Genomic DNA, 13,283 nt, shown 5'->3' on the forward strand with positions numbered 1-13,283 from the left:
GATTAGGTCTACACGGTTCTGAGCACATAGTAAGCAATCAGGAATAGGTAACTTTTATTGTAAAAAAAAATAATAAAAGCTAATTTGTACACCCATGCTCAAAGCAGTATTATTCACAAGAGCACCTTGGGTTACTTGGAAGTAACCCAAGTGTCCGTCGATAGAAGAATGGCTAAGCAAAATGTGGTCTATACATACAACGGAATATCATTCAGCCTTAAAAAGGAAGAAAATTCTGCAATATGCTACAATACGGATGCACATTGAGGACGTTATACTAAGTGAAATAAGACAAATGTTGTATGATTCCACTTACATGAGGTACTTGAAGTCAACATCAGAGAGACAGAAAGTAGAATGGTGGCTGCCAGGGGCTGGGGAGAGAGGGGGATGGGCAGTTAGTGTTTGATGCGTACAGAGTTTCAGCTTTACAAGACGAAGGCAGTTCTGGGAAGGATGGTGGTGAAAGTTGCACATTACGAATGTATTTTACACAGCTGAGCTGTACACTTAAAAAATGGTTAGGATGGGGACTCCCCTGGTGGTCCAGTGGTTAAGACTTCGTGCTCCCAATGCAGGGGATCCTGGTTCGATCCCTGGTCAGAGAACTAGATCCCGCATATGGCAATGAAGATCTTGCATGCCGCAAGTAAGACCCGGAGCAGCCAAATAAATTTTTTAAAAAATGGTTAGGATGAGAAATTGTACATTATGCATATTTTACCACAGTTTTTTAAATGTGGAGAAAGTGAAACCACAGCCAGAATTGGTGATACAGCTGACCACAGGCCTGAGCAAGGCTGTTCCAGGGAAGGGTGGACACAGGCCCTGCCTTCAGGCCTTTCCTTCTGAGATGGTACAGGGAGACAGATGCACAATAAATGAACTCAGCATTTACACTGTTAATAAACAGGAAATAATAGATGGGTTTAAATATTTACACGGTATGCAGGCTTCAGGGTGAGGACATTACTGGGGAGGGCCAAGAGGAAGAGGGGAAGAAGGGGCCAGGAGACAGACGGAGAATGTAAACCCTGATAGAAAATGTGGGGGTTGAAGCCACTCAAATACGTGTTTCAGGCGTACCCAGGAGGAGGGGTAACCCCTGTCTAGGCCCCAGGGAGTGTGCCACAGCCTAAGCCGCGTGTCCCTTCCTTCCACGGGAGATCCTTGTTTACCCTTTGAGACTGGAAGAGAATGTAATCAAATTATGACTCGTTATTCTAAATTACCATCTCCAGTGGGGAAGGCAGGCAGGCAGGGAGCCTGGAAAGGGGAAGCAAGCTGTTTTCTAGGACATTGTTTGTTTGCTCATTCTCCAGCTCCCTCTGTCCCCAAGCCCTTTCCTCCCTTTCTGCCTTCTCCATCCTGGCTTCTCCCTCCCTCCTTCCTGGATTCTGCTCCCTCCCTCCACCAGCTCCCAGGGCAGATTTGGGGGGAAGAGGGGGAAAGGGCAAAGCAGGCACTTCTTAGGTGACCATGGGAACAACCACAAGGAATATTCTGCCCCACAGGACTACCTGACCAGCCAAAAAGAATTTTTCCAGCCCCTCCCCTCTCCCAGCAAGATAGAGCAAATATTGACACAATGTCTCTATTTCTAGATGTAGGGTCACTTGATTGACTAGGACTCTTTCTCTAACTTGCTGTGTCACTTTGGGCAAGTCACTAGTCCTCTCTTGAGCTGGGAGGTCATTCCAGAAAGAAGAACTTCCTCTGCTTGCCCTTTCCTGCCTCCCAGGACTGGTGTGAGAACAAGGGGTGAGTCCACTGGTCAGAGACCCTCAGATCTGGGAGCCTGGAGGCCTGAGGCAGGTGACATGCACAGGCCTTCAGGGACAGGGGCAGCTGGGCTTGTCGTATGGTCCCCATAGAGATCCCAGGACCAACCTGGCCTGGAAGTCTTGAACTAGATGCCCCCCTAAGAGCATCCCATCCGTCCCCTGGCCTCCACTCAAGCCCACATGCAGCTTCTCAGAGAGGAGGGAAAGGTCAGATGGGCTAGATAGGGGAGAGCAAAGAAGGCCTCCTCCCTCACCCTGTGCCCGGGTACCTTCCAACCACCCACAGGACTGAGCAAAGGCTGGCTCCACTTCCTCGCCTGGGTTCTCATGCTCCAAGGCTTGGTAGCTTGTGGTGATAAATACAACCGAAAATCTTTCTCAGGGGTCAAAAGGAAACTGAGAAAAGGGAAAAGGTGGCATTTTTCCAAACATGACAGACATTCCCCCCTCCCCACAAACACACACACACACACACACACACACACACACACACACACACACACACGAGCTGTGCGTAGAGCACATACCACGTGGTCATGAGACCCGTGTCACTGAGAAAATCTAGTTTACATTCTTTTATTATTAATATCCTTAACTTTAATCAATTCACCCAGAAACTGTCAGATCCAAAGCTCACCCAGAGACTGCCACCAGCCCGGAAGGACAGTGCTGAGGGGATGCTGTGACTGCCCTTTCCTGGCCCTGCAGTCTTCTCACTGCCCACAGCACCTTCCAACCTCACTCCATTCCCCTCCACCCAAGGGCAGGCTTCCTGAGGGGCCTGCAGTGGCTTCTGTAGGGACAGCAGGGCCAACATGAAGGAAGAGAGGAGGAAGCTTAGCTCCCCTGGCTCCCAGCCTCTCCCCCGACCCATCGTAGCCCCAGGACGGAGGTGCAAAGGATGTACTTCATCTCTAGAAGGATGGGGCCATCAAGTCAGATATGACCTCAGAGACCCACACTCCACCTTTCACTCTCCAGTGAGGTCACTGGAGTCCAGAGCAGCTCAGGGACACGCCCCAGGTCCCACAGCCAGTCAGTAGTGGACCCAGCGCTGAGACCCAGGTCTCCTGACTCTCCTATCAGCAGTGACTCCCCAGGCTTTCTCAGCCGTCGCCCCCCCGCGACCCACTACCACTGTCCTACTCAGTGTGGGTTGCTGTGGCAAAATACTGTATACTGCTGTGTGGCTTAAAAACCAGACATTTAGTTCTCACGGTTCTGGAGGCTGGGCAGTCCAAGATCCAGGTGCCAACAGATTTGGTTCTTGGTGAGGGTCCACTTCCTGGTTGCAGATGGTCCTGCTCTCACAGTAGCCTCACAAGGCAGACGGAGGAAGCTCTGGTGTCTCCTCCTCTTCTTATAAAGCCACTAATCCCATCGCTGGGGCTTCACCCTCAGGACTCATCTAAATCTAATCAGCTCCCAAAGGCCTATCCTCCTAATACAATCACACTGGGGGTTAGGGCACACATGTGGGGTGGGGGGCACACAAACATTCAGTCTCTGACAACCACTGTGTGGCTTTTGCCCACCACCCTACCAGTCCTCTCCAGGACTCTGAGGAAAATCATTCCAAATAGTAGAGCTCCCCAGGGGCCCCTGCCAGCTGTTCCTTAAAGTAGCCCCCTTCTCACCTAGATGCCCATCCCTGGCCTGGGACCCAAGTGATTCCCTGACCCTCTGATAATGTCCACAGCAACAAAGATAAGGTCAGGGATTTACGTGGGACCTGAGGATCGCCTCTGGATTCAGATCAGGCTTTGAACAGAGCTCCTACCAACTCCGATCACTCTCAGCCCATCGCACCTGGTGACTCCCCAGACATCATTTTGTACAAGAGGAGAAACTGAGGCTCAGTGAGGTGAACGGACTGGCCCCAGCTGACCCAGCTGGTTAGTGGCAACTTAGAGCCCCCAGGTCTTCCACTCTGTGGCAGACTCCATGAGGCACTGTTCAGACCCCCACTTCAGGAATAAAGGGCGTATTTTTCCAGTTGCTGAGTGTGCTGCAGGCAGAAGGCCTGAGCGGCCAACCCCTGTGGAGACTGCCTGGCTGAAGTGGGGGTGACCTGCCCACATCCGATGGCTGATTGTCATGTGGATATAAAGATCTGACCCTCCTGTCCCTGCTTGAGTCAACCCTGAAGGATCATCCTAGCATCAGAACTCCCTGTGAGAGGCTGCGGCAGCTCACTGAGCCCCACTGCAGCCTGACCCCTCCCTCTTCCCGATCCCCCTTCCTTCCCTTTAGCAGACTCCGATCCTGGAGCTCTCCTAGAACACCCACTGCATGCTAACCTCTGCCTCCGAGTCTACTTCTCAGGAGCCCAATCTGTGACATACTCTGAATCCAGGGTGTGGGTTTCCATTGCTCTGAGAGATCTGGCACCTTACTTAGGGAAATAAATTTACCCAAAGGAAGACAAAAAATAAACAGCTGCATGGGGCACATGGAAGATGAAGAGGGCATGGCCCCTGATGCTCACAGAAGTCGGAAGGGAAAACAGATCCACCAGCTGACAGTCAAGATATTAAATGAAGGGCCCGCAAGAGCAAGATGGCAATTGGCATAGATGCTTGCAAAGTCCTGCTTTGGGGTCAGTCTGGAAGAGGAGCAGATTACAGAGTGTGCGCTCTTTAGCAGCAGGATGAGTGTGAGGTTAGAGGACAAGCCCATTGGGCCAGGCACATTCTCTCTCAATCTGGGGACCTTAACAGACGTAGGGTGTTGAAATGGGGGTGCCAAGAGCCCAAATTATATCCTGTACTGGTCATACAACATCTGGGACACTGGGCCCAGCTTAGAGCATCACATTTTAAGGAGGATACTGACCAGCCCCAGCTGCACACCAGGGCACTGAGGTCTGGAACTTATGAGAGAAAGATAGAAGTTAAGGATGATCAGACCAAAGACTTGGGTGCCAGTGTTGTCTTCCAACCATTTAAACACAATGGTGTAGAAAAGGGTCAGACGGCAGAGCAAGGACCAGCAGGTATAAGTCACAGAGGGGCATGTTTGGGCTGTCCACAAACGGAGCAGGCCACCTTGATAGCACTATGTCCCCATTAGCGGGAAATGCCCCCTCAAAGCACCTCATGGATTAGGGTCATGGCACATCTACTGTCCTCCAACATCCATTCTTTCCTTCTTCCTTAGTGTGTAACAGCACCTCTGATTCTTAGCTGTGCACATGGCTGTCCAGAATTAAGACATTTCCCAGAAGCCTTTTCAGTTAGGGGTAGCTATATAACTCAGTTCTGGCAATATAAGAGATATAAGCTAAAGCACGGACGACTTCCAGAAGGCGTCTTTCAAGGACGGCAGGTTGGGCCATTCTATTTTTTTTTTCTATTTATTTATTTTTGGCTGCACCGCGCAGCTTGTGACATCTTAGTTCCCTAACCAGGGATTGAATCCGGGCCCTCGGCAGTGAGAGCTCAGAGTCTTAAACACTGGATTACCAGAGAGTTCCAGGGCCATTCTTTGTGTCTTTCTCCTTTCTCTTCCCTAGACCATAAGGGCAGAATGACTGGAGCTCAAGCCATCATCTAGGACTAAGAGATAGCACAGCAACCAGCTGAAAGGAGCTTGGGTCTCAGAGTCCTTTGCCATCTTATTGAAGTCGCTGCTGTTTGGAGTCTTCTGCCATGAAGAGCTGACATGACTCCTAACTAATACAGTGGTGGCCATTTGTTGACTTTTCTGTCCAGCACTTTCTCTTTCTCTTGAAACAGTACTTCCCTTCTTTGGGGAAACTGCTCTTCTTTTTGCCTTTCCTGCAGCTTCTCCATCAAGTTCCACTGGGGACTGCCAATCTTAGTGACTCAGCCCCTGCCTCAAGGCTGGGAACTGCTGGCAGTCTCCTGAGGAGAGAACAAGGGAATAAAGGCAAAGTGCAGAGAGAAACAGAGACAAGAGGAGGAGGGGAAGAGCCCGGTGGTGGTTGAGTCTCTGGCTCCAGGTGTCCGGAGGCCCCACTGAACCCTGCCCATCCTAGGTTCGTTCTAAAAGGTAGCAAATGTCCTTCTACAAACTGGATGACTGTCAAAACTGAGAGAGTCCTGGTTAATGTGGAATAGTATGTAACTAAGGAGCCAGAGATAGAAGGCAGACAAGCACTGAAGTGGCAGGAAGGAAAGAGAGAGAGAGAATGCAGAAAGAGACAAAGGAGGTAAGGGGTGGGCCAGGCCTTGAAAGAAGTGGGGGATTCCGACTAGGAGATGAGGGAGGGCACCCCTGAAGAGGAACATGATGGAGGTGGAGGAGGGAAGGAAAATGAGCAGGGGTGGGTTTTGAGAGTCTGTGCGGGAGAAGAGGGAGGAAAAGAGTAGGAAGGGTAGTGGGAGGCACGTCACGTCACTCACGTCAGGCCGCAGAGTTGGGACTTTATTCCCCTTAGTCAGCAGTTTAGTCTTAGTCAGACTTTAGTCTTCCAGTTCCTTAAAAATGCAAATTCAGACTCCAGCTGTGGGCGATGAGATGCCATGGAGCAGGAAAGTGATTGGGGTGTTTAGGAAAATCAGACAGAGACAGTAGAGTAGATTGGAGATGGGGAAACTGAAGACGATGGACAAATTGAGGTATTAGAAGATGGTGGAAATTTAAATGATAAGGAAGAGGGGGAAATCATGAGATAACTTTGAAATTCATGAAACTTATGAAAACTTTGGAAATTGGACGAGGGCAGTCAATGGTGACTCTGTAAGTGAGAGGGAGACCGACAACGCTGACAGCATTTATCAGGAAGGTGGTGGTGGCCTTACTTAGACATGGTGTGTACTTAAGCTCCTTCAGAAGAACCAAATAGAAACTTCTGTAGGTAGTCGGAGCCAGAGGCTGGAGCTCACAGAAGCACTGCTGTGGATGCTGCTCTTATCAGCCTGAAGGTGAAAGCTGAAGGGCAAGAGTGGCTGAGACCCTGAAAGAGAGCAGAGTGGGGAGGTGGGAGCTGAAGACTGAACTCTGCCATTCCAGGTTACAAGGATGGGAATGTTCACAGAACCAGAATTCTAGAACCACACAGAACTCCTCACAGATGGAGAAACTGAGGCCCAGAGAGCGTGCGTATCTGACTTCAGGTCGCCAGTTGGTTAAAGCAGAGCCTGATTTTCAGTCTGCAGCTCCTTCCTTTTGCTTTTGTAGGTGTCCCCATGTGCATGCAGGGGACAGCATCTCCCTAGGTGCCATTTTATACCCAGTAGCAAAAGTGTGCCAGCAATTCCAAAGTGTTCTAAAGGGTTAAAAACCTTCTCCTTATACCATAACTGAATTGAGGCGCTGGGAAAAAGAAATCTGATGAGTTTCTCAGCCTGACAGGGACATGAAGGCCTTTTCTGAAAGGTCATCCAGCCCTCTGCAGAAATGCCCAGTCACAACCAGGGCTTGCCTGGTTTGGGAGGAAACTGAGTGGAGTGGGTCTCACTGGCCCCCACCACTGGGTGAAGCTGGGGTGAGGCAAATCCAGCCAAGCACTGGGGGGTCTGGACTAGGGTGCACTCACTTGGAGAGGCTTCTGGCCTGGGCCTGGGGAGTGCACACAAAGGGCACTGCAGGCTTTCTGTCCTCTGGCAGTTTTGTTTGGGGCCTCCTGCCTCTGGCCTCACTTTCCAGAAAGGTTCTGGGGTGCTGAAGGCCCCTAAAGCTGCTTCTCACCAATCCCACTTCTCTTTTGTATTTTCCCCCCTTATCCGTATCAGGGCAGCAGCATGCTGTAGTGATCCAGCATAGAAATGAATCAGTTTTGCTTTACAATTAATCTGTTATATGGTACATTTAAACTTTATGTACTTTTCCTGATGTGTGTTTTTTTTTTTTAGTTTTCGAAGGGAAGAGCAGGGAGGGGAGAGAAAGCAAATAAACCCCAGGCTAATCATCTAGTTTACAAAATGTTTCTTTATCAACACCCTGGAGAGTGTTCCCCCAATACATGTAATCATTTGTTCACAAAAGGCACATAGTAGCTGCTTGATTGAAACGTGCTTTCGAAATGGATCAATGAAGAAATAAGGGGATAAGATGAGTAATTTGGACAGAGTAAAGTCCTGGTGAGGAAAAGAAACAACACTGAAAAGTTGCTGGAAAACACTGAATGAGCAAGGACTCTGGACACACCCTGATTGTTTCCAGGCCCATTGCATCAAACAGGGCACACCTGTAGGTAGAGAGGCCCCCGCTGAGCAAGGGGTTCTTTGTCAAGGTCTCCTCACCCACCCCCACTCAAAGCTGTTTGGAGGCAGCAGCCCAAACAAGCAGGGAACTGCCCCTTTTTTAAAGGTCATGGGAAACCCAGGTGAGCAGCCAGGCAAGCCCAAAACCAGCAGTCCCTGGCTGTCACCTCAACCCTGACTGAAGTGCTGTCCCTTCCCTCATCTGCACAAAGCCAGTTGGGGAGGAGGGGCAGTGGGGGCAGAGGAAACCGGACCCTTGTTGGGAGGCGCCCAGCCTCAGCTCCTGGCCCTGGCCATCAGGCCACGTGTTGTTATGGTTTGAGTTGACCAGCTGGAATCAGCAGGAGGGTTGTAAGGAAACCACATTAATTAGGAGAAAGCAAACAGGACTGTCACTGGCTCTGCCAGCCCTTTCTCCCAGTTCTCCCGCAGCCCCCTCCCACCCTTGTCTCTACCCCATCAGCTCTCTCCTTCCCGTGCCTTTTTGCTGCCTCTGCTCATTCACAGCGAACATCTGAACATCTGTGTGGCTCTTGGCTCTGACCCACTCTTCCTGGGCGAGGTGGGAGGAAGGCTGGAAGAGCACACTCACCCACAGCTGGGACCAGAACTTCCTCAGCCCCGAAGCCACAGACAGGCTGATCCACCCATGGCTTCCTAACTCTTGCTTTTGCTCTGACCTGAGACGGCTGTCCTGTTGGCCAGCAGCAAGTCACTTAGACCAGATCATCTCTGCTGCGAGTTTAAGTTTTTCTTGGCTAAATGAACACTTCTGGGTTCATCTGTTATGAATGTTTCCCTGAACGTCTTCATTAGGACGGTTTACTTGGGACTTGAGTTCTCTCAAGGGTCCAGGACAAGGGGTGGGGGAAAGAAGGAAGATTTCCTTGGAAAATGGGGTGGAAACAAGGGGGCTGGGCTCCTGGGAGGAGGAGGTGGACAGAAGATTGTGTCAGGATAAGGAATGGTTCATCGGCCTCCCTTCTCTCATACATGTTCACACAGTGTCATTGCTGCCCTTCAAGGCCCAGGATTACTATTGCAGCTGGAAATAGTTCTTCCCGTGCATGAGAGTGACTCTGCCAACAGCCCCAGAAACTCTGGCTCCTGAAAAGACCTCTCCTTTGGGTGGCAACTACCACTTTGCAGCCCCCCAGAGAAGGGCCCTCACTCCCTTATATCCCACAGTACAGTTGTACTTGAAAATACAACAACAACAAAAACCACAACATACCCAACTAGGGACAGGGGTATATAAGACTCACTAATGAAAAGATGCTGTTTTTGGAGTAGGAAGATAGGTCTTAGAAAATATGTTTGAATTAAAAGCAACCTAAATGCCTAGTAATTGGGGATTGGTTAAGTAAGTTAGGGCACTTGCAGACAATCAAATAGTATACAGCCATTTAAAACAGTGCTAAAGGGGATGTTGTGCTTCCACTGCAGGGGGTGCAGGTTTGATCCCTGGTCAGGGAACTAAGAACTTGCATGCTGCATGGCTCGGCCAAAATTTTTTAAATTAAAAATAAAAAACAAAAACAGTGCTAAAGAACAGAAAACGAGATCAAACAGAGATTCCAGAAATAGATCTATACCAGATAAAATGCAATGGGTGGAAGTATGACATTTTGTTTTTCTCTTTGTTTTGTGTGGTACGCGGGCCTCTCACCGCTGCGGCCTCTCCTGCCGTGGAGCACAGGCTCCAGATGCGCAGGCCCAGCAGCCATGGCCCATGGGCCCAGCCGCTCCGCAGCATGCGGGATCCTCCCGGACCGGGGCACGAACCCGCGTCCCCTGCATCGGCAGGCGGACTCCCAACCACTGCGCCACCAGGGAAGCCCATGGAAGTATGACATTTTTAATAAATGATGCTGGGTCAGTTAAATTTCGCTATGGGGGAAAAAAATGAATCTTAATCCCAATCTCAGACCACATAATAAAACAATTCCAGATGAGTTCAGATCTAATGTGAAAGTTAAACAATAAAGTTTTTGGAAGAAAACAGAGGAGAACATCTTCATGACCCTGACAAGGAAAAAACTTTAAATAAGAAACCAAACAAGCCAACCAAAAAGGAAAGAAACCTGATAAATTACACTATGTTAAAATTAAAAACAATGCTTATCGAAAAATATACAGTTGACCCTTGAATGACACAGGCTTGAATTGCACGGGTCCATTCAAATGTAGATTTTTTTTTCAATAGTAAATACTACAGTACCATTTGATCCTTGGTTGGTTGGTTCCCCGATTGTGGAACCATGAATACAAAAGAACCCTGGATATGGGGGAACCCTGTACACAGAGGGCTGACTACAAGTTATACTCGGATTTCTGACTACGTGGAGATCAGTGCCTTAACCCCCACGTTGTTCAAGGGTCAACTGTAATACAGAAGAATGAAAAGGCAACCCACAGAGAGGCAGATGACATTTGCCATACACACATCCAATGAAGGACAAGTATCCAGAATATATAAAGAACTTCTACAAATCAATAAGAAAGGCAACCCAATATAAAATGGGTCAGAACTTGAAAAGGCATTTTACAAAAGAGGAGATCGAGATGGCTTATAAACATATGAAAAGTGACTCATCCTCATTTAGGCATCAGAGAAATCTAAATTAAAAACACAATGAGATCCTACTAGGTACTCACCAGAATGGCCAAGATGAAAAATCACAAAAAATATCAATTATTGATAAGGAGGTGGAACACTGGGAACTGGTACAACTACTATGGAAAACTGTTTGGCAGAATCTACTTAAGCTGAGTATATACATACCCTATAACCGAACGGTTTCACTCCTAGATATAGTCCCAAGAGAAGTTTGCTCTTGTCTTCACAAAAATCATGTAGAAGAATGTACATCACAGCACTATTTGTAACAGTCCCAACTGGACATTATCTAAATCCTATCAACAAAAGAAAGGATAAGTAAATTGTAGTATAATCACAATGGAACATTATACGACAATGAGAATGAATGATGACAACAATATGTAACAATACGGGTGAATCTCACAAACATGATGTTGGTGAGCAGATGAAAGCAGACAGAAAAGAGTACATGCTACATGAGATTCTGTTTATATAACATTCAAATGCAGGAAAAAGTAATTTATGGTGCTAAAAGTCAGGATAATGATTACCCTTGAGGGGGTAGTGTCTGGAAGGGGACACCAGGGGGTGTTCTGGTGTGCTAGGAATGTTCTACTTGTTGGTGTGAGTAATGTGTTCCCTTTGTGAAATTTTATCAAGTTGTATACTGATAATGTGTATACTTTCTTATATAGGTTATTCTTCAATAACAATTTTATTTTTAAAGTAAAGGCTAGTCTCTGGAGCAAAATCTGGCCTCAGAGAGTTCTTTTTTCATGTAAGGGCTAATTACGCAAGGATTCAGAAAAATAAGATATTACAAAACAAAGAATATACACAGTATTATTTCATGTTGCTGAATGCAAATAATGCTTATCTATGGATTATGGATATTTCTTTTCTCTTTATTGTCATATTTTTTCTACTATGATCACGTTACTTGTCATTGTAGAAAATATAAGTTGCTTTTTAAAATAAAATTTGATTATATTAAATTAGGATATGATAACAAATGGAGGGTTAGCACTCAAATACTTTAGCTCACTATGTCCAAAACAAACCCCGGGTGGGGCTCTGTTACTGCCGTGGTCCCAGTCATCCCCAGAAGTTGGGGACTTGTAAAGAAACAAGGGGTATGGCACAAGCAGGAAGGGCTCAAGGTCAACTGTACAAAAGGGAAGTATATAGAAGCTACAAGAACAGCCAAGGATTTCCTTATCCTGGCCAGAACACCTGGACCTATATACCACCAAAACCCTCTGCTCCACTCCTAATCCATGTGTCCATCTCACTCACTGAGATTGACCTTTCTCTGGGTTTCCCCTTCCCAGGACCTGGTAAGTTTCCCCTTCCCAGGACCTGTTTTTGCTGAATTTGATGTTTTAAGGAAACCCAGTGCCACGTTTCTCCCACTCTCCTCACCTCTGGTGACACCACTCAAGCTCCCCATGCAGCAGCTGCTCTGCATCCTCTTAGTCCACAAGCGTGGCAGTCCCAACTGTCAGATGGACTCCTTCCCTCCCCTTCATCAGGGAATGTGCTCTGCCATTTAATGAGCCTGATTTTCCCATCCTTGAATTAGAGTAGGATAACTAGAAAATCCCCCTTCCGGTGTGGAAAAGAACATCCTAACCACAATGTGGAAGAATTGAGCTGTGAATGGCTTTCCTTTCTTATGCAGCTCTAGGGGAATATCCTATACACCCTGCAAATCCAAAAGACAGAAAACTGGGCAGCTGTGTTTTCTTTCTGGTACTACAAGCTTCTTTATTAGGCAAGTATGTCAAACTTATGAAAAGCACCTAGCACAAAGGCCATTTCAGTAACTGTGCTATTAATAAATTACGTTTATTGAGCACTTATGTTTTATCCCATCTAATCTTCACAAAAACGGTATAAAATAGGTTCTACTCATTCACTCAACAAGTATATAACGCACTCATTATGTGTCAAGCGCATAATGGATGCTGGAGCTATGAGAGTCAACCAAAAAAAACAATGTCCTTGCCGTCAAGGAGCTTACAGTCTGGTGAGGAGACACATACTACACAAACAGATGCAAAATTGCAGTTGAGTGGGGCACTAAGATGGAGAGGTATCTGGTGCTGAGAACAAGTAACAGGGAGGTTAAGGAAGACTCTAATGTGGAAGTGAAGTTTGAGCTGAGCCCTGAGAAATAAGTTTACCAGTAGCCACAGAGCAGGCAAATAGCTGAGCAAAGGCCCTGGGGCCAAAGGGAAGCGCCAAGTTATGAGAATGAAAGACGCGCGGGGGGTGGGGTGGGGGTGGTATTAACTCTATCCCAGGTCTGCGGGATACCTGATGTTCCAGAAACATTGTTTCTAACCATTTCAACTGCTCTGGTACAGACTTAAGCCCAGCCTCAAGAAGCTGAAAATCCACATCACTTGAAGAGAAGAAAAAGTTTTAAAGAAATAGGAGCAGTGCATGTGATTTTACCGAAGAAGCCCGCCAGGGAACGAAAGCGACCTTGGGAACTTCGAGGACTGGCAGACAGGAGCTAAAGATCTCCCTAGACTCTCGGAACAAAGCACAGGCTTCACACAACGCCGCACCGTTTTGCTCAAAGCGGGAGAGGTGAGGAAATGGAAGTAACGGACAAGAATAACGGAGCTAGAAGCCCACAGGGCGCAAGCTTCCGGCCCACCACTGCGGCTGCGCGCGCGCCGTTCCGGAAGCGGAAGTGCACAAGAGGTCAGCGTTGGT

General features: G+C 47.8%; 1 long non-coding RNA gene across 1 annotated transcript in view; it reads right to left on the reverse strand.

Annotated features, from left to right (window-relative positions):
- LOC132431516 (uncharacterized) overlaps positions 1–13,174 on the reverse strand; it is a 75,220-nt gene extending 62,046 nt beyond the window's left edge. The window contains exons 1-3 of the long non-coding RNA XR_009520767.1: positions 13,047–13,174; positions 10,740–10,870; positions 317–374 (exon numbers count right to left, since the gene is read on the reverse strand). This is a non-coding gene — a long non-coding RNA (uncharacterized lncRNA). The remainder of the gene's footprint in view (positions 1–316; positions 375–10,739; positions 10,871–13,046) is intronic.
- Positions 13,175–13,283: the final 109 nt, after the last annotated feature.

Source organism: Delphinus delphis, chromosome 10, assembly GCF_949987515.2.
Source record: "Delphinus delphis chromosome 10, mDelDel1.2, whole genome shotgun sequence".
NCBI classification, from domain to species: Eukaryota; Metazoa; Chordata; class Mammalia; order Artiodactyla; family Delphinidae; genus Delphinus; species Delphinus delphis.